Genomic DNA, 26,464 nt, shown 5'->3' with positions numbered 1-26,464 from the left:
ACAGTTTGGAGGTTTCTTACAAAACTAAATGTACTGTCACCATAGATCTAGCAATTATGCTCCTTTGTATTTGCCCAAATGAGTTGAAAACTGGTGTCCACACAAAAATCTGCACGTAAATGTTTATAGTATCTTTATTTATAAATGCTAGGATGTCCTTCAGCAGGTGAATGGATAAACTGTGGTATATTGAGACAGTGGAATATTATTTAGTGCTAAAAAGATATGAACTATTAAGCCATGGAGAGACTTGGGAGAACTTAAAATACTGAGACTAAGTGAAAGAAACCAATATGGAAAGAATATATATGTTATGATTCCAATGAGATGACATTCTGGGAAAGGCAAAACTATGGAGACAGTAAAAAGATCAGTGATTACCAGGGGTTAGTAGGGAAGGAGGGGTGAACTGGTAGAGCATAGAGGATCTTTAGGGCAATGAAACTATTCTGTATGAGACTATAATGGTGGATACATTAGGTCATTCATTAATGGTTATCATATGTTAGTCCAACCTCACAGAATGTACAACACCAAGAATGAACCATAATGTAAACTATAGACTTGGTTGGGGTGATAATCATGTGTAATGTAGATTTATGGATTACTAAAAAAATGTGCTACTCTGATGGAGAATGTTGACGGTAGGGGAGGCTGTGAGTGTGTGGGGACAGAGAGTATATGGGAAGTTTATATGTACTTTCTTTTTTTCTTTTCTTTTTTTTGTTCAATGATTCATTAGTTGCATGTAACACCCAGGGCTCATCACATCATGTGCCCTCCTTAATGCCCTTTCTGCTCAATTTTGTTGTTACCCTAAAACTGCTCTAAAAATTGTCTATTTAAAAAAAATGTATACACAAAAGAACAAATGAAAAACATCTCAATTCTACCATCCAGCAATAAGTACTGCTCACTTTAACATACACCTTTATCATTTACTCAGTGCTTATCCGGGAGCACCTACTATATATCAAGTATCATTCTAGGCATCGTGGCTACAGAAGTGATTCCAACAGACAAAAACCCTTATCCAGTGGACCTTATATTCCACCTGGGACAGAAGAAGACTCAGAAAATAAATGAAGTGAATGAATAAATGATATAGTATTTTAGATGTTAATAAAATGCTGTGAAGGGACACAAGCAAGGAAAGGGGAGTAAGGAAGACATAGGTGAAGAGAAAGGAATAGGAGAGGGGCTCCTATTTTAAATAGATCCTTTTGGGAAGTCCCCATTTTTGATATTTGAGGAAAAACCTGAAGGTGAGAAAATGAGCCATGTAGATATGTCAGGTAGGGCATTTGGGGCAGAAGGAAGAGTGAACAATTGTTATGGGGCTTAAGGAACAACAAGGAAGCAAGTGTAGCTGCAGGAGAGGGAGCAGGGGAAAGCCTGGCAGAAGGTAGTCATCATGATAAGGATTAGCCATGTCAGGCAGGACCCTGTAGGCCATGGGGATGGCTGGTGTTTGTTTCTTTTTGGAGTGACATTGGAAGTCATTGGAGAATTTTGTGCCGAAGAGACATGTGTTTGGGCTTAGGTTTTAATAGGATCACTCTGGTTGCTCTTTAGAGAACAGACAGGATGTGGAAGTGGTTAAAACAGGGAGAACAGACAATATGGAGAGAGAGTTAAAATGGGGATATTAGGCTATTTTAATAACCCAGATGAGCCACAGTGTTCACTTGGACCAGGATGATAGCAGTGGAGGTGCAGAGAAGTGGTCAGATTCTGGGCAGATTGTGAAGGAGACCTGCCAGTGCTTGACATGTCAAAACTAGTGTGGAGACAGGACGCTTGCAGGGTTTTGTGGGTGTCTCCGAGGATGGAGCTGGCATTAGTTAAGATGAGGTAGACTCGGAAAGAAGATTTTACAGGGACCAAGACCTCAGGAGTCTGGTTTCGGGCATGTTCAGTTTGAGACTTTTTCCATGCAAATAGAGATTTGGATATATGTGTTTGGAGCATAGGAAGAGATTGGGCCTGGGGTATTCATTTGCTAGTTGTTAGCTTAAATGTGGTATTTAAGGCCATGAGTCTGGTTGAGATCACCATGAGCTGGTACAGAGGGAGTATTGACTTTTTGAGTCCTTGAGCCCTCCAACAGAAAGAGAGCAAAGGGGCAAAGGGAATTTCTTCATCTATACATATTTTAACGTAATAACCTTCTTACATGGTGTTTTAGCTTGCTCTGTTTCACTTAGCAATTATATCATGAATATTTTCCCATTTTAGTATATATTCTACAACATAACCTTTTAAAAAAAGTTAGGAGTTTATTTTCCTAACAAAGAGTTGACATAATACCACTTTTAATGGCTATCTTATGAATGTATTCTAAAACATGAAACCAATCCCCTATTGTCTGACTTTTGAGTTGCTTCTAATTTTCCCATATTATAACATATTTGATGAATATTCCTATGCACATATATATAATATGTCTTCATTTCTTTAGGATAAATTTCTAGAGTGGAATCATTGGATCTGTTGTTGAATTTTGTCAAATTTCTTTCTGCAGGAAAGTTATAACAAGAAAGGAGGGCACTGGGTGTTATATGCAACTGATGAATTATTGAACTCTACATCTGAAACTAATGATGTACTCTATGTTGGCTAATTGAATTTAAATAAAAATATTTTTAAAAAATGAAATTATTAGAAGAAAATGCTCTCTCTTTATACCCTGCCCAAACCATTTTCTGTAAAGCTTTGTAATCTCTGTCAATCTGATAGGTGAAAATGATTGGTGAATAAACAGTTTTATTATATCACTTTAGTATTTTTTATGATTAATAATGTAGTTGAGTATCTTTTCACATTTATTGGCCATTTGTAGATGATTTCTTTTGCTTCTTAGCTATGACCCAGCTGTGGTATTTAAGACCAGCCACGGAGCACTTTCTGCCCTCCTGTCCTCTGTCAGTGCAGCCTGACTTGGGGTTGGCTTCCATGGGTATAAATACCAGGATCAGATTCACTGCCTTTACTGTTGTATTGCCAGTGAAGATGGTTAGCTTTGGGCAGGCCTCTCTTCATAAATTTGCTGTTTATCAAACCCACCACCTACACAGTGTATAAAAGGGTGAGATAAATTCTCTGCTAATATTCTGCCCCACATCTGAGTTCAGAAGTTCAAGAAGACAGGACCTTTGAGTTAGGCCCAGCCAACAATTAGTCTGCAGCAATATATTGCAATTCTAATACTTCTTTTTTTCCATTTAAACATTTCTCCACTATAATTGTCCTCTGGTTAACAACTAGAGTTCATTTCAGGAAAAGTTAATACCATAACTTTTACTTATTGAAGAAGCAAACCATATTTGGAGCTTGGAAAATAATTTTAACTTTTTTTTCCCCTTAAATGTTTCAGGCTTGGGCAAAGCCAAAGATATTCTATGTCAAGCCTCTCCCCCTTCATTTTCTAACCCCTATGTATTTAAAAAGAAATCCAATCTACTTGGTTCTGATTCCTTTACCCTTAAGTCATCAAATGCACTTTATTAAGCCATGCTTGATGTTCAAAAGAATTTGGGGCTTTGTCTTTTTTACACAACTAGGAAATCTCATTTTGTTGGCTGTGAATAGAACTTGACCTCAAGAGGATAAAATTCAACCTGAAAATTTCAAACTCATGAGCTAAGTTCTCTTTTTCTGGTTATTATTTTCATTTGATTCTCAATCTTTATTTAAAAAATAGTAAAGTTCTATAGAAAATGTACTGATTAACAAAGATTGACTCACACTGTTCTGATTAAATCCCAATTTTTCAAGAGGCTTCTGAGAGAATTGCAGTGATAATATATTGTTCATAGCATTTTCAAGGGAACTGTTCAAAAACACTGGCTGACATTTTCTTTTAGTACAAAGTGACAATCTTTGGGTGATCTAGACTTTATGACATATCCCCAGATAGGCATGATGAATAAGCAAGTTTTCTTAAGTTGCATTGCTTCAAGTTATCAGCAAGCCTAATACACAATTAGATTTCTTAATAGTTTTATATTTTTAAATTTAATTATTACTTGACTATTTGACTATGGTATTGCTACTCCTTAATAAATTTATGCTTGAAGAGCCAATCTTTAATTGAGGAATCTTCACTTATTTACCAAAAGGAGAGAAAGGGAAATTCTGAGAGCGAAAAAAATCATACCGCCAGAACAGTATTAAAAACAAAACCCAGGACAAGGTAATGGTACTACCTTTGTCGTATCTTCTGAACTGGATGCCTTATGTATCAATTAATTTAGTTTTCCATCTTTATTTTTTACCTTTAAAATTTTATTTTATAATGTTAAGGATACTTAATATGAGGTCTACCCTCTTAATAATTTCTTAAGTGCATTCATAGTACAGTATTGTACAGACATACAAATAGCCAGCAGGTATATGAACACATGAACAACAGGTATATGATATTTGTTGTCACTAATCATCAGGGAACTGTAAATCAAAACCACAGTGAGATGTTACCTCATACCTATTAAGATGTCTATTGTCAAAAGGACAAGAGATAAGTGTTGGTGAGGATGTGGAGAAATTGGGACCCTTGTACACTGTTGGTGGGAATATAAAATGGTGCAGCTGCTATGGAAAACAGTATAGTGGTTCCTCAAAATACTAAAAATAGAACTACCATATGATTGAGCAATCCCACTCCTGGGTATTTATTCAAAAGAATGGAGATCTTGAGGAAATATTAGCATCCCAATGTTTGGGTGTGGAGACAGGGCATTGCTCCTAGTGACTGGTGAGAACCTGGAAGGGAAAAGAACCCTCATTCTAAAATACCAATCATAGAGGTACGGAGCCCAGTGGCACATCTACCTTCTGCCCCCCACCCCTGACCCGCACCAACTCATAATAGAAGACACACCTAGGCAAGCTTGCAGCAACTCCAACCTCTCCCTTTAGACAATCTGGGTGAATAGATGTAAAAGATAATTTAAAAGACAGGCAGCCACAAAATACAATCAATTTATATATATCCAGAGAGATATAAAGGATAACATTTTAATAGAAAATAAGAATAAACCATTATAAAACAGAACTAGAAATCTTGGAAATAAAAACTGTAACTCTACCATGCAGATATTACTGCTGTTAATGTTTAAGCATATTTCATTCCGGTCATTTTCTCTTCACATTTTACAAAATTCTTATCAGATCATATTCAATATACTATTTCTACTTGCTTTTTTTTCCCCAGAACAGTTTAGAAAAAAGCCTATTTAACATGCTACTAGATACCGTTTCTACTAATTAATATATTTTACCCATTGACTTTTCATTCATAGAACTTTTTGGAACTTTTTATTATAGTGCCTTTCATTAATAAGGAGTCCCCATTTAGGACTTGAACTTGGCTCTTTAACAACCTGGCGCCTTCTTCATTGTCTTCTTTTTCACATTAAGTTTGGGAAAGATGGGAGCACACACTTTCCCTTTAAATACAGTGTTACTTTCATGCTTAATATTTATGACTCTTATAATTACTCTTATAAAAGATCTACTATTACTAGAAACTTCGGCTCTTGGGTTAATAATCCTGCATTTTAATGAGCTCTAGGTAATTATACTTTGAAGTCCAAGACTTCTTTTCAAAAATTGTAAATTGAAGTTCTTCTTTTTAGAACTATGTAATTTTAATTTCATGTTGAAAAGCAATGAAAATTTGCACATTATAGCACAACTGTAATTTTAGAGGGAAAAAATCAGTAATAGACTAGGTAATTTTAATTCAGGTCACTTCTACACAAGGGTAGTGAAAATAAACTGAGAAAAATTTTCTTCAGAAGCTGGAGAATTAATCTCTTACTCACCTTGAAAAAACATCATGCAAATAGGAAGACCCATGGAATAAGCTGATTTCTGCTTTATGAAGCTTTTTGTCAAAGCCAAGTGTCACTAAGAGCAAATAAAAACTAGTTTAATTGCTAGCTTTCCTCTAACGAGGTCATACAGCCACAGTGACACTACTAGGACCATAGGAATTTGAGTTGTCAAGTAGACACATTCTGCTACCTTTCCCATGTTAAGCTAATTCCCTGCTGCCAGTTGACCTCCTTTGTGGCAGGCATCTCTTCTTTTTTCCTCCAAAACCCTCATTGTATTCTCCTGAATCTCAAGATTTAGTACTAGGTGGTTTCTAGATATGTAAAATTTTGTGATGCCGGTCCTGGCAAATTTTACTTTTCAACATGGCCTATTCTGAGGCACAATTGAGTGCCTCCAGGCTTCCCTTCCCCAAGTGTCCAGGCACCAGGCCTTGGAATGGGTGACAGAGCCTTGGGACAAACTCCTGGGGTGGTTCTGTCTTGTAGCATTATCTTCTTCTACTAGATATGAGATTATAAACTTGAGGCAGGTTGTTAGGCTTAGAGATCTTTTGTCTTTCTCTTAGCTTTGATCATAATGCCTTGCACATAATATGGTGGATAAGAGCAAGCTTGCAGGTACAAATTCCATGGGTTAGACTTGTGCCTCTTAAACTTTATTGTGTGATCTTAGGTAAGTTAACTTCTCCAAGCCTCATTTTTTATCTCTGTAAAAGAGGGATAATAATCGTCCCCATATTATTGTGATTAAACAAGTAATAGGATCTACATAAAGACAGTGGCTCTAAGTGTTTGATAGTTATTCTTAAGTAATAATGGTATTGACTCTGCTTCGAAATACTTGTTGATGTACTGAAAAGTTTATCTTTCTTCAAAGGATTTATGCTCCTTAAGGCTGAATGTGAATCAGAAATAATCAGCAGTTATCTTTTGATTAGCCGCTGTTGTTAGCATGCTTTCCATATGTAAGTGTTGGAAAGATTAGTTATCACAAGAAATATTTGGGGAAGTCCATTTTTAACCACCGGGGCAACTGATAACATTCTCATCAATGTCTAAAATGCAGGATTGGCTGAAGATAAGTTTCATGGTAATTAGACCTTACTTTTCCTATATGAAGCAGCTTAAATCTTTAGATAGTTTGCCAAATAAACATAACTTTTTTGAGGTCAAATTTTAAAAGACACATATTTTGTTGTCTTCTACTGAAAACATATGCTTCATTTCCTTGAGCAGCTTCACTATCAGTTCACAGATTATTTACCTTTTGGGGGAGTTTTTTTTGGGGGGGGAAAGAGATTTATTTTATGGAGAAATTAGCTAAAGCAAAAAATTCTACCTCAGCAGTACTAGATTTATAAATTGGTCTTTCGATGAAAACTAACCTCTTGTCCCTAGTTGTTATATTTATGAGACTTAAAACAGGGTGATTGTAGCTTTGTGGCTTTCTTAAACATCGAGAAAACTAAACAAAACAAAACAAATATATAAAAAACAAAGTTTACCCTACTCCTTAATCTCTCTGATGAGTTTGCAGTATGGATGAGACTGGATAAGGCTGTCACACAAATATTTGAGATGGTAGCGTCATGAATCAACACTCTCAAGAAGAGTATTTTTTAGGTTTTAATTAATAATGAATAATTTACTAATGCGGGGCTCCTATTTCTAATTGTTTCTATGTTAATTAAGTCCATTAAAAAAAAACTATTCTCATAGGATACAAGGGAAAGCACAAACATGAAGGTTTATGCAAACTTTAATTAGGCATATGGAAAAACACGTCAGCATTTTAAAAAGGGAAATGTACTTAAGGAACAAATACACAATTTCTTAAAAGCTTACTCATGTTGACCCACTAAGCAATGTCAAGAGAAAGTCAAAACTCCAACCACTAGAAAATTGGGTCTGTGCCACTAGAAAATTGGTGCAATTCAAAGTGTCAAGCAAGCAGCTATGAGCAAAATCTGTGCTTCAAATGCAATTACACCACAATAATAATAATAATTACTTGTTTTTATTATAATGTAACCTGAATTTCTCTAGACCTCACCAGTCTATGGATATAAATGAGGTCACCTTATTAGTCATTATTCAAATTACTCTGGCTCATTGCCTCTACCTGTATAATGGAGTTCTCTGAAAAGTCTTCCTCAGTTCTTTCTGCAAGTCCCTCGATGTGCTCACCTACAAACTTGCCCTTGCTATATCCCGCTGCTACTCTGCTGTTAATGATTCTCTTAGGGCTATAGTATCTTTCACCATTCTTGTCTGCTGCTGTGCTCCTGGGTACTGTGGGTGCCCCTACTGTTCTGCCAAATTCCATTATAGAGGCACTGAGCCAACACTGTGCCCAAGGTCTTTGCTATTCAATGACAAAGTGTAGGGAGAAGGATGGCTCTTTTCCCATTAGATTATTTTCTGTAAGTGGGCATCCACAGTGGCCTTGATAGGGAATAGCTCTTCCATGGGACTTTAGTGCTCAATATGGAATGAAGATAGGAGTCTGATGAGGGCAGGGCCAGGACACAAACCCAAGTAACAAACCTCTTCAAGATTGTGAATTTCTTCTAAAAAATGTTCTCATGCATATTGGTCCTCAAATGTATTGACATTTAAGCAAACCCACGATACCACTTTGTTCAGCCATCATCATGATCACCATAATAGATAACACACTGAACATTTATGGTGTGTCAGGGACTGCTATATAGCTTACCTACTTTTTTTTTTTTTAAAGATTCATTTATTTATTTGAGAGAGAGAGAGAGAGAGAGCACACACAGGGAGGAGGAGGGAGAGGAGAGAGAGAGAATCTCAAGCAGACTCCCCGCTGAGTACAGAGCCCAGTGCAGGGCTCAATCCCACAACCCTGAGGTCATGACCCAAGCCAAAATCAAGAGTGGGATACACAACCAATTGAGCCAACCAGGTGTCCCTAGCTTATCTACTTCTTACGACTTCATGAATAGGTAATTATTATTATCATCCTTACCTTTTCAGATGACGAAACGGAAACCTAGAAAATTTAACAGACCTAGGGTCATGGAACTAGAAAGTGGGGGAACAGCATTTTAGGGAAATCTGAATCTTAAATTTGACTCAAGATGGGGAGCACATTGGAATAATAATGGTGGTTACTCTTATTATTCCCCCCTTATGTACCAGGTACTTTACAGATACTATCTTATTTAATCATCATGAACTCATGAAGAGGTATTAATCTCATGAAATTGTAGAGATAAACAAATAGGATAACATAGAAAAAGGAATTTTCCCAAAGTCCCATACCTGGAAAGTAGGAGAGCCATAATTTGAATTTATGTATGTCTGATTCTAAACATCTTTGCTGTATGTGAAGTCCTTACAGAGAATACTTTACTGTCTTTATGTATGCTTAGGGATTGGGTTTTATCTTCTTCAAGTGTTTGAAATTCTGAGTTCAACTCTTAATGTAGCAATTTACTGCTGTGTATTCTTGAACAAGTTACTCAAGTATTTATTCCAAACTTCAGTTTCTTCATTTGTGAAATGGGGATGATTACTTCCTAGTGCTGTTGTGAGGATTCAATGAGATAATTCTTGTACAGATCATAGTTCCTGGTACATAGAAAGTGCACAGTGTATCTTAGCTGACACTGAGGAGAACGGTGCTAAAGCAGTCAAATCCTAAATATCATTTAGAAAGATCAAAGCCATCCTGTAAATCTTTTAAGAAATTTCAGATCTTCAATACCAAACAGATAGTCGTCTTTAAAGTTAGTTTCCATACAAAGAAAGCAATTCTGTACAGCTGAAGAATGGGAATTCTCTTTACAAGTTAGGATTGGGAAGGCAGGTTTGTGACCCTGCCTCCAGCAGAGAGATGGCTCCAATAATAGTTGTAAATAGATTGTGATCCTTGTGGATGAGGAGGTCATGAGCTGAAAGAAAGACTTTGTAGATAATATTTTAGCTAAATGAGGAGAGGCAAGATATCTCTTGTGATCTCAGAAAGGGAATTTCAGTGACTCTAGTCTTTTTGATATTTGAGGAGGCTTAGAGACACTCTTTACATTACTATGAAAACCAACCAGACATGAATAGAAAAAATAAAGGTAAAATTCACCTTTTCCCTTTTTGCCTTCTCTTTTCAACTTCTTTAATCATCTGTGTAAATATGACTGGCAGAGACTTCAGTGTTCATGAAGCTATAAACATAGAAAGGAAAAATTCTGTAATATAAGAGTGTGTATCAGAAAAAGTGTGTATAATTATGTAGTGACCAGTGAAAGTAAAAAAAATCTGTGACTAAAATATAATAAACTATAATCTAAAACATCTTGATAAGGTAGTACTATTTCTTTTCTCTTTGTATTTCCCTCTCTCCTTTTCTTCCTTCCTTTCTCCCTTCTTTCTCTTTTCTTTTTTGACCAAATTATATTATCCTCTATAAACTGACCTCACACAAACTATTCAACTTTGTCTCTAATATGTCCACACAAAATCTTGCCTCTCTATCTGGCTCTCATCTCCTTCCCACCATATTCTGTTCCCTTTACCTGGGATGTGATTCTGTTCCCACTAACCTGTTCACCAACCTGAAGCCCACTAGTTCTGCAAAGCCCAGTTCAAGCCTCCATTTCTGTTAGAAACCTGCTTTGACTTCTTTAAGTATTGCAGTTAGTAGGAAAAATGTAGTCTGTGAAGTAAAACTTCTTTTGGTTCAAATCCTGGCTTTGCTGTTTACCAGCTGACCTCAGTCAACCTCTCTCAGTCTGTTTCCTCATTTTTGGAATAAGAGCATTTCATAGAATTTTGTTGTTACTTAACATAATACTTGTAACTATTTTAATTAAAGATCTCTTATTGCTCTAAGTTCTTCTTTCACCTTTAATCATAACTATATAGTTTAGATTTAGGCTTCCAATTCTAACCATGGTAGACTAATATGTATCAGACTTATCCTCCTAAGATTATTAGACTAAAAAGCCTATATGAAGTAAATATTTCCATATACCTGGACAACATATAGCACAGGACTATGGTCACTGGCAAAAGGGCTACACATGAGATGAGCTACATATTTACCCAGACTTTTTTCCTGGGGACACTTTCAAAATTACAGCTCCAGGTTGTAGAGGCCAAAGACAGAGAAGTGGTCTTATGAGATGTAGAAAATAGAGACCATAATTTAGGGCTGCTGAGAGTTGGAATTTGTGGGGCAGGGTTATGAAGAAAATGAATATTCTAGAGAAAGAGCTTCAGAACTCTGCATTAGGGGTTCTCTTGAGTCTTTGGCCGAGTACTAAGAGGTGTGCATATAAGGCATGACTCTTAGGGTCTGGGAGGGAATGGCTATTGGGGTGAGAGGGACAGTGTGATCCTAAAGGTTTCACTGTGGTAGGAGACCTTGGCGTCCAAGTAGCCAGGTTGCAACTTGGGAATTCACCTGCAACTGCAGAAAGGACTTGCCTTAGGAATAGTAAGAACCACTCTAGACCCAACCTAATAAATCCTCAACGGGATCAAGACAATCTACCAGTAAATTAATTTGATAGCAACACAAAACTTAAAACTCTTTAAAGAAGACGATAAAAATCCAGAATCTCAACAAAATTGCTAGACGTGTGAAGAATCAGGAGAATATGACCTGTAATCAGGAGAAAAGCAGTCACACCTAAGCCATTCATAGTCAAATCCATGAAAACCAAATATAAAGAGAAAAATCTTAAATGCACACAGAAAAGAAAAAGAGATTATCTTCTGGAGATCAAAGGTAAAAATGAGCATGAGCTTCTTATCAAAAAGGAAGCAAGCCAGGAGTTGGTGAAAGAGCATCTCTAATATACTGAAAGAAAAGAACTCCATCTGTCTAGAATGGTAGTTGCAGTAAAATATTCTTTGAAATTAAAGGTGAAATAAAGACACAATCAAAAAAAAAAAAAAAAAAAAGGCTGAGAGAGTTTACCAAAGCAGATCTGTACAATAAAAAAAAATATGTTAAAGACTTCAGACTGAAAGGTAAAGAATTCAGATCATACAAATGAATAAAGAGCACCTGAATAAATAAATTTATCACCTGAAGTGATAAATATCTAGAAAATAAAAATGAATTAATTTTCATTTTAAATTATTTTAAATGACAGTTACTATTTAAAACAAACAGGAAAATCCAAACATAATGTAACATGGGCTTTATAACATATGTAGGAATGAAATATATGGCAACAGCTGCTGCAAAGAATGGAAGAAAGGAAATGGAGGCATACTGTTGTAAGGTTCTCATATGTGAAGAGGTATTATGTTCAAGATAGATTAAGTTGAGGATGCACATTGTAATTCATACAGAAACTATTAAAATCCTAGAAATTCCTATTAAATTACCACCAACATTTTTCACAGAGCTAGAACAAACAATCCTAAAATTTGTATGGAACCATAAAAGATCCCAAATAGCCAAAGCAATCCTGAAAAAGAACAAAGCTGGAGGCGTCACAATTCCAGATTTCAAGCAATATTACAAAGCTATAGTCATCAAGACAGTATGGTACTGGCACAAAAACAGATGCATAGATCAATGGAACAGAATAGAGAACCCAGAAATGGACCCACAACCATATGGCCAACTAATATTTGACAAAGCAGGAAAGAATATCCCATGGAAAAAACATAGTCTTTTCAACAAATGGTGTTGGGAAAACTGCACAACAAGTAGAAGAATGAAACTGAACCACTTTTTTTACACTATACAAAAAAATAGACTCAAAATGATGAAAGACCTAAATGTGAGACAGGAAACCATCAAAATCCTAGAGGAAAACACAGGCAACAACATCTTTGACCTTAGCCGTAGCAACTTCTTACTAGACACTGCCAGAGGCAAGGGAAACAAAAGCAAAAATGATCTATTGGGACTTCATCAAGATAAGAATCTTCTACACAGGGGGCGGAGCAAGATGGCAGAGGAGTAGGAGGCCTGGATTTCGTCTGGTCCCAGGAATTCAGCTGGATAGGGATCAAACCATTCTGAACACCTACGAACTCAACAGGAGATCAAAGAAAAGAATAACAACAACTCTCTGAGCAGAAAAGCGACCACTTTCTGGAAGGTAGGACGTGCGGAGAAGTGAATCGGAGGCGATATTCGGGAGGATAGACGGCGGGGGAGGGGGTCTCCGTCAGCCGCTTCTGGCAAGTGATAGAGCCTGGGAGCACAGAATTGGAACTTTTAGAAGCCTGCTCCACTGAGGGACGTCGCTCCAGTGGCTAAGCGGGGGGTGGAACCCTCACTGGGACAGTGTGGTCTCAGGACCCTCGGGGTCACAGAAAGACCGGGGGTGCCTGAGTGCATCAGAGCTCCCAGGTATCAGAGCAGGGAAGCCGGCTACAGAGATGGAGCCAAGGCACGGGCTCTCAGCTCGGGGTTGCCATAAACCGTGATCCACGGCACAGTCGGGCCACTGCTCCTCCAGCAGGGACCCAACAAGCGGCAGATTCGGGGAGACTCCTCTTCCTCCCCCGGGAGAAGTGGCGCGGGAGTGCACCGCAGGGATCTGCTGGGTTTGGAGACTCCACACGGGGTCATGCGCCAGAGATAGAAATGCTCGGTCACAGGCTGGGTGAGCACGGAGTGCGGCTGGAGACCAGGGAGACGGGAGTGACTGACTGCTTTTTTCTGGGGGCGCACTGAGGAGTGGGGCCCCGAGTTCTCGGCTTCTCCAGGGCAGAGATTGGGAGGCCGCCATTTTCACTCTCGACCTCCGAAGCTGTACGGAAAGCTTGCAGGGAACAAAAGCTCCCGAAAGCAAACGGGAGCAGATTATTTAGCTTGGACCCGGCAAGGGTGGGGCAATTCTGCCTCCGGCAAAAAACATTTGGGAACCATGGCAACAGGCCCCTCCCCCAGAAGATCAGCGAGAACAGCCAGCCAAGACCGAGTTTACCCATCAATGAGAATGGCAGAACTCCAGCACTAGGGGGATACAGCACATAGAATTCAGGGCTTTCTTACCATGATTCTTTAGTCTTTTGAAGTTAATTTTTTTTTAACTGTCTTTTTTTTTTTTTTTTAATTTTTCTTTTTCCCTTTTTCAACCAACATCTTATCAATCCCTTAAAAAAAAAATTTATTTTTCATTTTTAGAGTCATATTCTATCCCTTCATAGTAGTTACCCTTATTTTTGGTTATATATATAAGTGGTTCTCTCTTTAAAATTTTGAGATACAGTTTCTTCTAACAGATCAAAATATACCCTAAATCTCTAGTGTATGGCTTTGTTCTAGTCTCCTGCCTGATCACATTCTCTCCCCTTTTTTTTTTTAAATCATCTTCTTTCTTTTTTCAAACAACTTATCTTATCAATTCCTTTTATAAAATTTTTTATAGTTTTCATCTTTACAGTCATATCCCATCCCTTCATCATATTAACCCTTATTTTTGTACATATATAAGTTTTTCTTTCTTTAAAATTTTGGGAGGCACTTTCTTCTAACAGATCAAAATACACCCAAAATCTACTGTGTGGCACTGATCTATGCACCAGCCTGATCATATTTGATCTGGTTTTTTTGTTTTGTTTTGTTCTGTTTTTGTTTGTCTTTATCTTTATCTTTTTCTTTTTTCTTTCTTTCCCTTTCTTTTACCCCAGTTTCAGGTCTTTTCTGATTTGTTTAGAATATATTTTCTGGGGACTTTGTTACCCTGTTAGCATTTTGTTCTGTCATTCATCTGTTCTCTTCTGGACAAAATGACAAGATGGAAAAAATCACCTCAGCAAAAAGAACAAGAGGCAGTACCAACTGCCAGGGACCTACTCAATATGGACATTAGTACAATGTCGGAACTAGAGTTCAGAATAATGATTTTAAAGATACTAGCTGGGCTTTAAAAAAGCATGGAAGTTATTAGAGAAACCCTTTCTGGAGAAATAAAAGAACTAAAATCTAACCAAGTCGAAATCAAAAAGGCTATTAGTGAGGTGCAATCAAAAATGGGGGCTCTAACTGCTAGGATAAATGAGGCAGAAGAGAGAATCAGTGAGATAGAAGACCAAATGATGGAAAATAAAGAAGCTGAGAAAAAGAGAGATAAACGACTACTGGATCACGAGGGCAGAATTCAAGAGATAAGTGATACCATAAGATGAAACAACATTAGAATAATTGGAATCTCAGAAGAAGAAGAAAGAGGGAGAGGGGCAGAAGGTATATTGGAGCAAATTATAGCAGAGAACTACCCTAATTTGGGGAAGGAAACAGGCATCGAAATCCAAGAGACACAGAGAACCCCCCTCAAAATCAATAAAAATAGGTCAACACCCCAACATTTAATAGTAAAACTTACGAGTCTCAGAGACAAAGAGAAAATCCTGAAAGCAGCTCGGGAGAAGAGATCTGTAACCTACAATGGTAGAAACATTAGATTGGCAACAGACCTATTCACAGAGACCTGGCAGGCCAGAAAGGACTGGCATGATATATTCAGAACACTAAATGAGAAAAATATGCAGCCAAGAATACTATATCCAGCTAGGCCGTCATTGAAAATAGAAGGAGAGATAAAAAGCTTCCAGGACAAACAAAAACTAAAGGAATTTGCAAACACAAAACCAGCCCTACAAGAAATATTGAAAGGGGTCCTCTAAGCAAAGAGAGAGCCTGAAAGCAACATAGACCAGAAAGGAACAGAGACAATATACAGTAACAGTCACCTTACAGGCAATACAATGGCACTAAATTCATATCTTTCAATAGTTACCCTGAATGCAAATGGGCTAAATGCTTCAATCAAAAGACACAGGCTATCAGATTGGATAAAAAAAACAAGACCCATCGATATGCTGTCTGCAAGAGACTCATTTTAGACCCAAAGACACCCCCAGATTGAAAATGAAGGGGTGGAAAACCATTTACCATGCTAATGGACACCAAAAGAAAGCTGGGGTGGCAATCCTTATATCAGACAAATTAGATTTTAAACCAAAGACTATAATAAGAGATGAGGAAGGACACTACATCCTACTTAAAGGGTCTATCCAACAAGATCTAACAATTGTGAATATCTATGCCCCTAAGGTGGGAGCAGCCAATTATGTAAGCCAATTAATAACAAAAGCAAAGAAACACATCGACAACAATACAATTATAGTGGGGGACTTTAACACCCCCCTCACTGAAATGGACAGATCATCTAAGCAAAAGATCAACAAGGAAATAAAGACTTTAAATGACACACTGGACCAAATGGACTTCACAGATATATTCAGAACATTCCATCCCAAAGCAACAGAATACACATTCTTCTCTAGTGCCCATGGAACATTCTCCAAAATAGATCATATCCTAGGTCACAAATCAGTCTCAAACAGTACCAAAAGATTGGGATCATTCCCTGCATATTTTCAGACCACAATGCTTTGAAACTAGAACTCAATCACAAGAGGAAAGTTGGAAAGAACTCAAATACATGGAGGCTAAAGAGCATCCTACTAAAGAATGAATGGGTCAACCAGGAAATTGAAGAAGAATTAAAAAAATTCATGGAAAAAAATGAAAATGAAAACACAACTGTTCAAAATCTTTGGGATACAGCAAAGGCAGTCCTAAGAGGAAAGTATATAGCAATACAAGCCTTTCTCAAGAAACAAGAAAGGTCTCAAATACACAACCTAAGCCTACACCTAAAGGAGCTGGAGAAAGAACAGCAAATAAAGCCTAAACCCAGCAGGACAAGAGAAATAATAAAGATCAGAGCAGAAATCAATGAAATAGAAACCAAAAGAACAGTAGAACAGATCAACAAAACTAGGAGCTGGTTCTTTGAAAGAATTAACAAGATTGATAAACCCCTGGCCAGACTTATCAAAAAGAAAAGAGAAATGACCCAAATAAATCAAATCATGAATGAAAGAGGAGAGATCACAACCAACACCAAAGAAATACAAACAATTATAAGAACATATTATGAGCAACGATTTGCCAGCAAATTAGATAATTTGGAAGAAATGGATGCATTCCTAGAGATGTATCAACTACCAAAACTGAACCAGGAAGAAATAGAAAACCTGAACAGACCTATAACCACTAAGGAAAATGAAGTAGTTATCAAAAATCTCCCAAAAAAACAAGAGCCCAGGGCCAGAGGGCTTCCCAGGGGAATTCTACCAAACATTTAAAGAAGAATTAATACCTATTCTTCTGAAACTGTTCCAAAAAATAGAAATGGAAGGAAAACTTCCAAACTCGTTTTATGAGGGCACCATTACCTTGATCCCCAAACCAGACAAAGACCCAATCAAAAAGGAGAATTACAGACCAATATCCTTGATGAACACGGATGCAAAAATTCTCACCAAAATACTAGCCAATAGGATCCAACAGTACATTAAAAGGATTATTCACCACAAACAAGTGGGATTTATCCCTGGGCTGCAAGGGTGGTTCAACATCCGTAAATCAATCAATGTGATACAATACATTAATAAAAGAAAGAACAAGAACCATATGATCCTCTCAATAGATGCAGAAAAAGCATTTGACAAAGTACAGCATTGTTTCTTGATTAAAACTCTTCAGAGTGTAGGGATAGAGGGTACATACCTCAATATCAGAAAAGCCATCTATGAAAAACCCACAGTGAATATCATTCTCAATGGGGAAAAACTGAGAGCTTTCCCCCTAAGGTCAGGAACACGGCAGGGATGTCCACTATCACCACTGCTATTCAACATAGTATTAGAGGTCCTAGCCACAGCAATCAGACAACAAAAAGAAATAAAAGGCATCCAAATTGGCAAAGAAGTCAAACTCTCACTTTTTGCAGGTGATATGATACTTTATGTGGAAACCAAAAAAACTCCACCCCAAAACTGCTAGAACTCAGACAGGAATTCAGTAAAGTGGCAGGATATAAAATCAGTCCACAGAAATCAGTGGCATTCCTATACACCAACAACAAGACAGAAAAAAGAGAAATTAAGGAGTTGATTCCATTTACAATTGCACCCAAAACCATAAGATACCTAGGAATAAATCTAACCAAAGAGGCAAAGAATCTGTACTCAGAAAACTATAAAATACTCATGAAAGAAATTGAGGAAGACACAAAGAAATGGAAAAACGTTCCATGCTCATGGATTGGAAGAACAAATATTGTGAAGATGTCAATGCTACCTAGAGCAATCTACACATTCAATGCAATCCCCATCAAAATACCATCAACTTTTTTCAAAGAAATGGAACAAATAATCCTAAAATTTGTATGGAACCAATGAGATATCACCTCATACCAGTCAGAACAAATAATCCTAAAATTTGTATGGAACCAGAAAAGACCTCGAATAGCCAGAGGAATGTTGAAAAAGAAAAGCAAAGCTGGCGGCATCACAATTCCAGACTTCACGCTCTATTACAAAGCTGTAATCATCAAAACAGTATGGTACTGGCACAAAAACAGACACATAGATCAATGGAACAGAATAGAGAGCCCAGAAATGGACCCTCAACTCTATGGTCAACTAATCTTCAACAAAGCAGGAAAGAATGTCCAATGGAAAAAAGACAGTCTCTTCAACAAATGGTGTTGGGAAAATTGGACAGCCACATACAGAAGAATGAAACTGGACCATTTCCTTACACCACACACAAAAATAGACTCAAAAATGGTTGAAAGACCCAAATATAAGACAGGAGTCCATCAAAATCCTAAAGGAGAACACAGGCAGCAACCTCTTCGACCTCAGCCACAGCAACTTCTTCCTAGAAACATCACCAAAGGCAAGGGAAGCAATGGCAAAAATGAACTATTGGGACCTCATCAAGATAAAAAGCTTTTGCACAGCAAAAGAAACAGTCAACAAAACCAAACGACAGCCGACAGAATGGGAGAAGATATTTGCAAATGACATATCAGATAAAGGGCTAGTATCCAAAATCTATAAAGAACTTATCAGACTCAACACCCAAAGAGCAAATGATCCAATGAAGAAATGGGCAGAAGACATGAACAGACATTTTTCCAAAGAAGACATCCAAACGGCCAACAGACACATGAAAAAGTGCTCAACATCACTCGGCATCAGGGAAATCCAAATCAAAACCTCAATGAGATATCACCTCACACCAGTCAGAATGGCTAAAATTAACAAGTCAGGAAACGACAGATGTTGGTGGGGATGCGGAGAAAGGGGAACCCTCCTACACTGTTGGTGGGAATGCAAGCTGGTGCAGCCACTCTGGAAAACAGTATGGAGGTTCTTCAAAAAGTTGAAAATAGAGCTACCATACGATCCAGCAATTGCACTACTGGGTTTTACCCCAAAGATACAAATATAGGGATCTGAAGAGGTACATGCACCCCGATGTTTATAGCAGCAATGTCCACAATAGCCAAACTGTGGAAAGAGCCAAGATGTCCATCAACAGATGAATGGATAAAGAAGATGGGGTATATATATATATATACAAAGGAATATTATGCAGCCATCAAAAAGAATGAAATCTTGCCATTTGCAACGAGATGGAGGGAATTGGAGGGTATTATGCTGAGCGAAATAAGTCAATCAGAGAAAGACATGTATCATATGACCTCACTGATATGAGGAATTCTTAATCTCAGGAAACAAACTGAGGGTTGCTGGAGTGGTGGGGGGTGGGAGGGATGGGGTGGCTGGGTGATAGACATTGGGGAGGGTATGTGCTATGGTGAGCGCTGTGAATTGTGTAAGACTGTTGAATCACAGATCTGTATCTCTGAGGCAAATAATACATTATATGTTAAAAAAAAAAAAAGAAGAAGAAAATAGCAGGAGGGGAAGAATGAAGGGGGGGAATCAGAGGGGGAGACAAACCATGAGAGACTGTGGATTCTGAAAAACAAACTGAGGATTCTAGAGGGGAGGAGGGTGGGAGGATGGGTTAGCCTGGTGATGGGTATTAAAGAGGGCACGTTCTGCATGGAGCACTGGGTGTTATATGCAAACATGAATCACGGAACACTACCTCAAAAACTAATGATGTAATGTATGGTGATTAATATAATAAAAAAAAGAAAAGCTTCTGCACGGTGAAGGAAACAATCAACAACACTAAAATGCAGCCTACAGAATGGGAGAAGATATTTGCAAATGGCATATCTGAAAAAAGGTTAGTATCCAAAATCTATAAAGAACTTATCAAACTCAACATCCAAAAAACAAATAATCCAGTTAAGAAAGGGGCAGAAGACGTGAATAGACATTTTTCCAAAGAAGGCATCCAGATGGCTAACTGACAAATGAAAAGATGCTTAACATCACTCATCATCAGGGAAATACAAATCAAAACCAGAATGAGATACTAACTCACACCTGTCAGGAGAGCTAAAATTAACAACATGAGAAACAACAGGTTTTGTTGAGGATGCGGAGAAAGGGGAACCCTCTTGCACTATTGGTGGGAATGCAAAGTGGTGCAGCCACTCTGGAGGACAGTATGGAGGTTCCTCAGAAAGTTGAAAACAGAGCTACCCTATGATCCAGCACTTGCACTACTAGGTATTTAGCCAAAGGATACAGAATACAGATTTGATACATGCATCCTGATGTTTATAGCAGCATTATCAACAATAGCCAAACTATGGAGAGAGCCCAAATGTCCATCAACTGGTGAATGGATAAAGAAGAGGTGGTATATATATGCAATAGAATATTACTCAGTCATCAAAAAGAATGAAATCTTGCCTTTTGCAATGATGTGGATGGAGCTAGAGTATATTATGCTAAGGGAAATAAGCCAGTCAGAGAAAGACAAATACTGTATGATTTCACTCATATGTGGAATTTAAGGAACAAAACAGTTGAATATATGAGAGGGGGGGAAATCAAGAAAAAAGAGAGAGGGAAACAAACCACAAGAGACTCTTAAAGACAGAAAACAAACCAAGGGGTGATGGAGGGAGGTGGGTGGGTGGGGGATGGGCTAGATGGGTGATGGGTATTAAGGAGGGCACTTGATATGATGAGCACTGGGTATCGTATGTAGGTGATGAATCATTGGATTCTACTCCTGAAACCAACATTGCACTGTATGTTAACTAAATAGAATTTAAATAAAAATTAGGAAAAAATAAAAAATAAAATAAACTATTAAAATCTTAAATAAATTAAAAGGGATAAATGGGGCTACAAAGAGTGCCTGGGTGGCTCAGTTGGCTAGGCGACTGCCTTTGGCTCAGGTCATGATCTTGGAGTCCCAGGATCAAGTCCCGCATCAGGCTCCCTTCTCAGCAGGGAGTCTGCTTCTCCCTCAGACCCTCCCCCTTCTCATGCTCTTTCTCTCTCTCTCACTCTCTCATAAATAAATAAATAAATAAATAAATAAATAAATAAATAAATATTTTTAAAATGGGGCTACAAAATATTTAATATATCCAACAGAAGGCAGGAAAAAAAAAACTAAGTACAAGTGGGACAAACAGGAAACAAATAGTAAGAAAAAAAAGACACAAAACCATACTCATATTTGTATTAAATGTAATTGGAGTAAACTCGATAACTAAATGGCAAAGTTTGTCAGACTAGTTAAAAGATCATGAAGATTAAGAATAACTTTATGTACTACAAAGACAGATAGGTTAAGAGTAAAGTAACATAGCATGAAAAAACTAATCACAAGAAAGCTGGAATGACTATATTGATATTAAACAAGATAGATATCAGGACAAAAAATATGACCAGAAATAAGGAGGGAAATAGGGACAATCACCAAGAAGGCATAATAAAATATAACAATCCTAAATGTTTATGGAACTAGTAACAGAACTTCAAAATATATGAGGCAAAATGGACAGAATAAAATGGAGAAATAGACAAATCCACACACGGACTTCAAAATTTTAATACTTTTTCAGTAACTGTTAGAACAACTATACCAAAATAATCAGTGAGGATATAGAAGATTTAAACAATACTATTGATTGAATTAACACAACTGATATTTATAAGAAATATATATACTTATAAGAAAATTTATACTGTTTTCCAGAAAACATAGAACATTCACCAAGATAAAACATTTGCTGAGTCATAAAGCAAGCCATAAATTTAAAAGTATCTTATCTCACTACAGTGAAATTGAATTAGAAATCAATAGCAAAAATGTTTCCAAACATTTATAAATGAAGAAACATCTAAATGCCCCATCAAATAAATTAAAATTAATATTTAAAATGTTTTAAAATAAATGAGAATATAAGCACAACATACTAAAATTTGTGGGATGCCATGAAAATAGTGCTTAGCAGAAAATTTATAGCTTTAAATGCTTAGATTAGAACATAGCAATGATTTATAATCAAAGCTCTAGATTTCTACCTTAAGAAGCTAGAAATAGGGGCGCCTGGGTGGCTTAGTTGGTTAAGCGACTGCCTTCGGCTCAGGACATGATCCTGGAGTCCCGGGATCGAGTCCCACATCGGGCTCCCTGCTCAGCGGGGAGTCTGCTTCTCCCTCTGACCCTCCTCCCTCTCATGCTGTCTGTCTCTCATTGTCTCTCTCGCAAATAAATAAAATCTAAAAAAAAAAAAAAAAAAAAAGAAGCTAGAAATAGAAGAGCAAATTAAATATAAAATAAGTAGAAGGAAGGAAATAATAAAGATAAGAGTAGAAATCAATGAAGTGGCAAGAAACAAACAATAGGGAAAATCAATGAAACAAAACACTGATTCCTGGAAAAGATCAATAAAATTGATACACCACTAGCTAGACTGTCTAAGAAAAAAAAGAAAACACAAATTGCAAATGTCCATAATAGGAGACATGTTTCCTATCCTGTTGACATTAAGAGAATAACATTACAATTTTTTATAATACTACAATTTAGATGCAAGGACAAATTCCTCAAAAGATGTAAATTGCCAATACTGGTACGAGAAAAATGAGAAAATCTGAATTGATCTACATGTATCAAAGAGAATGAATCTATATTTATTAACATCCCCAAGGCATGGAATCTGTAAACCTGGGAGGCAGATAGTGTAAATTTTGGTCGAGTCCAAAGATCTGAGAATCAGGAGCACTGATATCCAAGAGCAGGAAAAGATAGATGTCCCAGCTCAAGAAGAGAGAACAAATTCACTCTTTTTCCTTTTTGTTCTGTGAAGGCCCTTGACAAATTGGATGATGCCTACCCACATTAATGAATGTGATCTTCTTCACTCAGTCTATCAATTCAAATGCTAATCTGTTCCACAAACTGCCTCACAGAGATACCCAGAAATATTTTACCAGCTACCTGGGCACCCTGTAGCCCAGTCAGGTTGACTCATAAAATTAACCATCACACCCAATGAAAATATAAAAGTTACAACAAATAAAGCCTCTAGAAGAAATTATAGGAGAAAACATATTCATGACCTTGGAGTAGGTACACATTTTTCATGGTTCATAGAAAATATTATCTGTAGAAGAAAAGCTGGTAAATTGCATTTCATCAAAATTGAAAACTCTTCTCATCAAAAGACATGTTTTTGAAAATGAATAGATAAGCTACAGCCTAGGAGAAAATATTTACAATCCTATAGCTAACAAAAGACATATGAAGAATTTCAACAACAGAATTAACAGACAAAAAACCCAATTAAAGTGGGCAAAAGGCATGAACCAACATTTCAAAAAGGAGATATATACAAATGGTCTGTAAGCATGTGAACAAGTGTTCAACATCATTGTTTTTCAGGGAAGACTAAAAAGGTTGACAAATCAAATTTTGACAAGTGTAGGACATAAACAGAATTTTTTTTATTTTTGTTTTTTAAAGATTTCATTTATTTATTTGACACGCAGAGAAAGAGAGAAAGCACAGCAGGGGGAGTGGCAGGCAGAGGGAGAGGGAAAAGCAGGCTCCTCACTGAGCTGGAAGCCAGACATGGGGCTCGATCCCAGGACCCTGGGATCATGACCTGAGCCGAAGACAGACGCTTAATGACTGAGCCACCCAGGTGCCCCCATAAACAGAATTCTTAAACATTGCCTGTAGAAGTTCAAAACTCCTTGGCAATTGTTCATAAAGTTAAACATAACCTACATTGCATCACAAGGATTTTCCTCCAGGGTATTTATCCAAGAGAAGTAAAACATATATACACAAAGATTTTCAAAAGGATATTTGTAACTTCTTCATTCATAATAGCTCATGACAAGAAATAACCCAGATATCCACCAACAGGAGAATGGATAAAAAATTGTAATATGTCCCTACAATGGAGTATTACTCAACAATGAAAAAAAACTACAAAAACATGGATAAATTTCAAAGCCATAATGTTGAGCAAAGAAAGCCTAACACAAAAGAGTACATACTATATGATTATATGATGTTCCAGAACAAGTAAATCTAATACAGAGTAACAGAAATTAGAACAGTGGTTGCCTCTGAAGAGTGTGAGTGTCGGGATTGATTGGGATATGGCAGGAGGGAACTTCCTGGGGTGATAGATTTCTGACTTGTTAGGAATGTGGCATTTCCGCAGGTATATGCATTTGTCAAATTTATCAAATTGTATACCCTATGTAAATTATATCTCAACAAAAAGTCCATTTAAACTTAAATAAATAGATATCACATTGTATTTTAGTATGTTTTAAGATAAATATTGTCTTGCTTTTAGGTACATAATTTAAAAATTATATAGGTTAACACCTACCTGTGTTGTAGGAATTCCAGGCACATGTAAACTGTGCATCTATGTTTAAACAAAGTCAGGCTCAGAGTATTGTAGTTGCAAAATGAATACTCAGTGATTTATAAGGAATTTTAAAAAATCATTTTGTGTCATGTAGAATTCTATTACATATGTGGATTAGTGAGGCACCAGGGATGGATAGCAGTTTTTTAAACAGCCTTTACAAATCTAGAGAAACAAAAACAGAGAAAGAAACTGTAGGGTCATTTTATTAGGTGGCAAGCATAATATTTTGGAATAGGAGCATGTCTTACTCATGTTGAGGCTTCTCTGTGTCTCCTATTGCCTGGCACACTGAAGTTTAGTATATATGTATTTAGTATATATTTAATATATGTTAGTATATATATACTATATATTAATATGTAATATATATATTTGGGGAATTGAAATGACCAGCTTTCTATTGCAAACACTGTTTAACAAGACCAAATTTTATACTGTAATTATTTTTGCCACTTTCTGTTTTAGTGTTCCAGAGTAAGTTATTTAAAACATAACTTGACCTCCCAAAAGCAGACCCAGGTTTAAAGCAGGATTTAAACTGTGTATTGCTAAGTAAAAATAATTTGGTAATTATTTGGTTTCTCAACTCAAGGATTGTGCTTCTAGCTAATTCTTGGAAATCATACAGGAGTTAAGGTGCAATTGGCCTGATGTTTTTCCCTTTCTTAGCATTGAGTGTGTTATGTGAAAAGGAAGAGGGAAGGGACCTAATGCTCTGATCCATGGGTTCATGTTGAGTATGATTGGAAATGACATTGGTTAGCATGGTTTGAAGTTATTTCCAATTCTCTCTCTCCTTTTTTGGGGAGTGAGCTATAAATAAGACAATGTGTTCAGTGCTAGGGTCATAAAAATGAGCAAAAGAAATTTCTACCCTCTAAGAGATCACAGAGCAGTGGGGCAGGGGAGGGAAACAAGATGAATAACAGAATGGATGATTAGTCATAGTCAATTCTATTATTTTGTAGAAGTTAATTTCTGTGTTAATAATTATTACCATATATAAGGCATCTCTCTGATACTTTACAGGTACTATATCCTCAAGGCAAGTATTACTCTCATTTCAGAGCAGTGAAAATGAAGGCTTGGAGAGCATGTGCCACAGACCCCGGGGGGATTGCAATCACGACTTGGACCCATTCTGTATGACCTCCTCACCTATGATCCTTCAACCAGAATCCACGGTTACCGAAGATGGACTTTAGCCAAGCTTCTCAGCACCAATGTGTAACTTCATAAACCACGTCCAAGGTAAACAAACAAACAAACAAACCTCCAAATGAGCTTGCCGCTCATTTTCCATTCCTTTGGTAATTTTTATTTTACACTTTCTCAAACTCTGATAAATAATCACCAAACACACAGAGGGAAAAAAAGTCAGATTCATTTTGTGCTAACCATATGTTTCCATTTAAAATTTCCACGTGAGGAGATGACAGTGGTTCAGAGCAGCGTACATGTGGTGATTTTGCGCCTAATGTCACATGCTGAGTTTGTGTTCTGAGGGGAGCCTCGGCTGCTCTTTGAAGCAGTGCTTCCTGCTCAGTGGAAGCATGAGGAGGCTTTCTTTATCCCAACTCCAGCTCCATGACAATTAGAGTAGATGGTTGGCTTAGGCACTGAGAGTCTTGCGTGCTATTCAGTGTTACAAACACGTGTTGGCTCTCCTCTCTGGTCAGAGGCTGGGCTGGGGGCTGGAAGAGCTATGGTTCTCAGCCTCTTGCTGTCCTGTAGCTTGCTTTCTGGTGGGGGAGACCCTCGGATGACCAGGGGCACAGCTAAGGTTGAGAACTCAGAGTGCAGTGCTCTAAGAAAGTGACCTACAACAACTCCAGAGGGATAATGTTTGCAAGGGGCTGGGGGGTGGGGGCAAGGGGGGACTGACTTCCTAGTAGGAAAAATAAAGAAGCTGAA

At 37.3% G+C, this 26,464-nt stretch overlaps 1 long non-coding RNA gene across 1 annotated transcript in view; it reads left to right on the top strand.

The window, feature by feature from the left end:
* Nucleotides 1–25,795, top strand: part of LOC116634056 — a 552,552-nt gene extending 526,757 nt beyond the window's left edge. Inside the window, exon 3 of the long non-coding RNA XR_004299835.1 lies at nt 25,618–25,795. This is a non-coding gene — a long non-coding RNA (uncharacterized LOC116634056). The remainder of the gene's footprint in view (nt 1–25,617) is intronic.
* The last annotated feature ends 669 nt before the right edge of the window (nt 25,796–26,464 follow it).

The sequence above is a fragment of the Phoca vitulina genome, unplaced genomic scaffold (assembly GCF_004348235.1).
Source record: "Phoca vitulina isolate PV1807 unplaced genomic scaffold, GSC_HSeal_1.0 scaffold8, whole genome shotgun sequence".
Lineage (NCBI taxonomy): Eukaryota > Metazoa > Chordata > Mammalia > Carnivora > Phocidae > Phoca > Phoca vitulina.
Note: the sequence above shows the minus strand (reverse complement) of the source record. Positions and strands in the feature narration are given on the sequence as shown.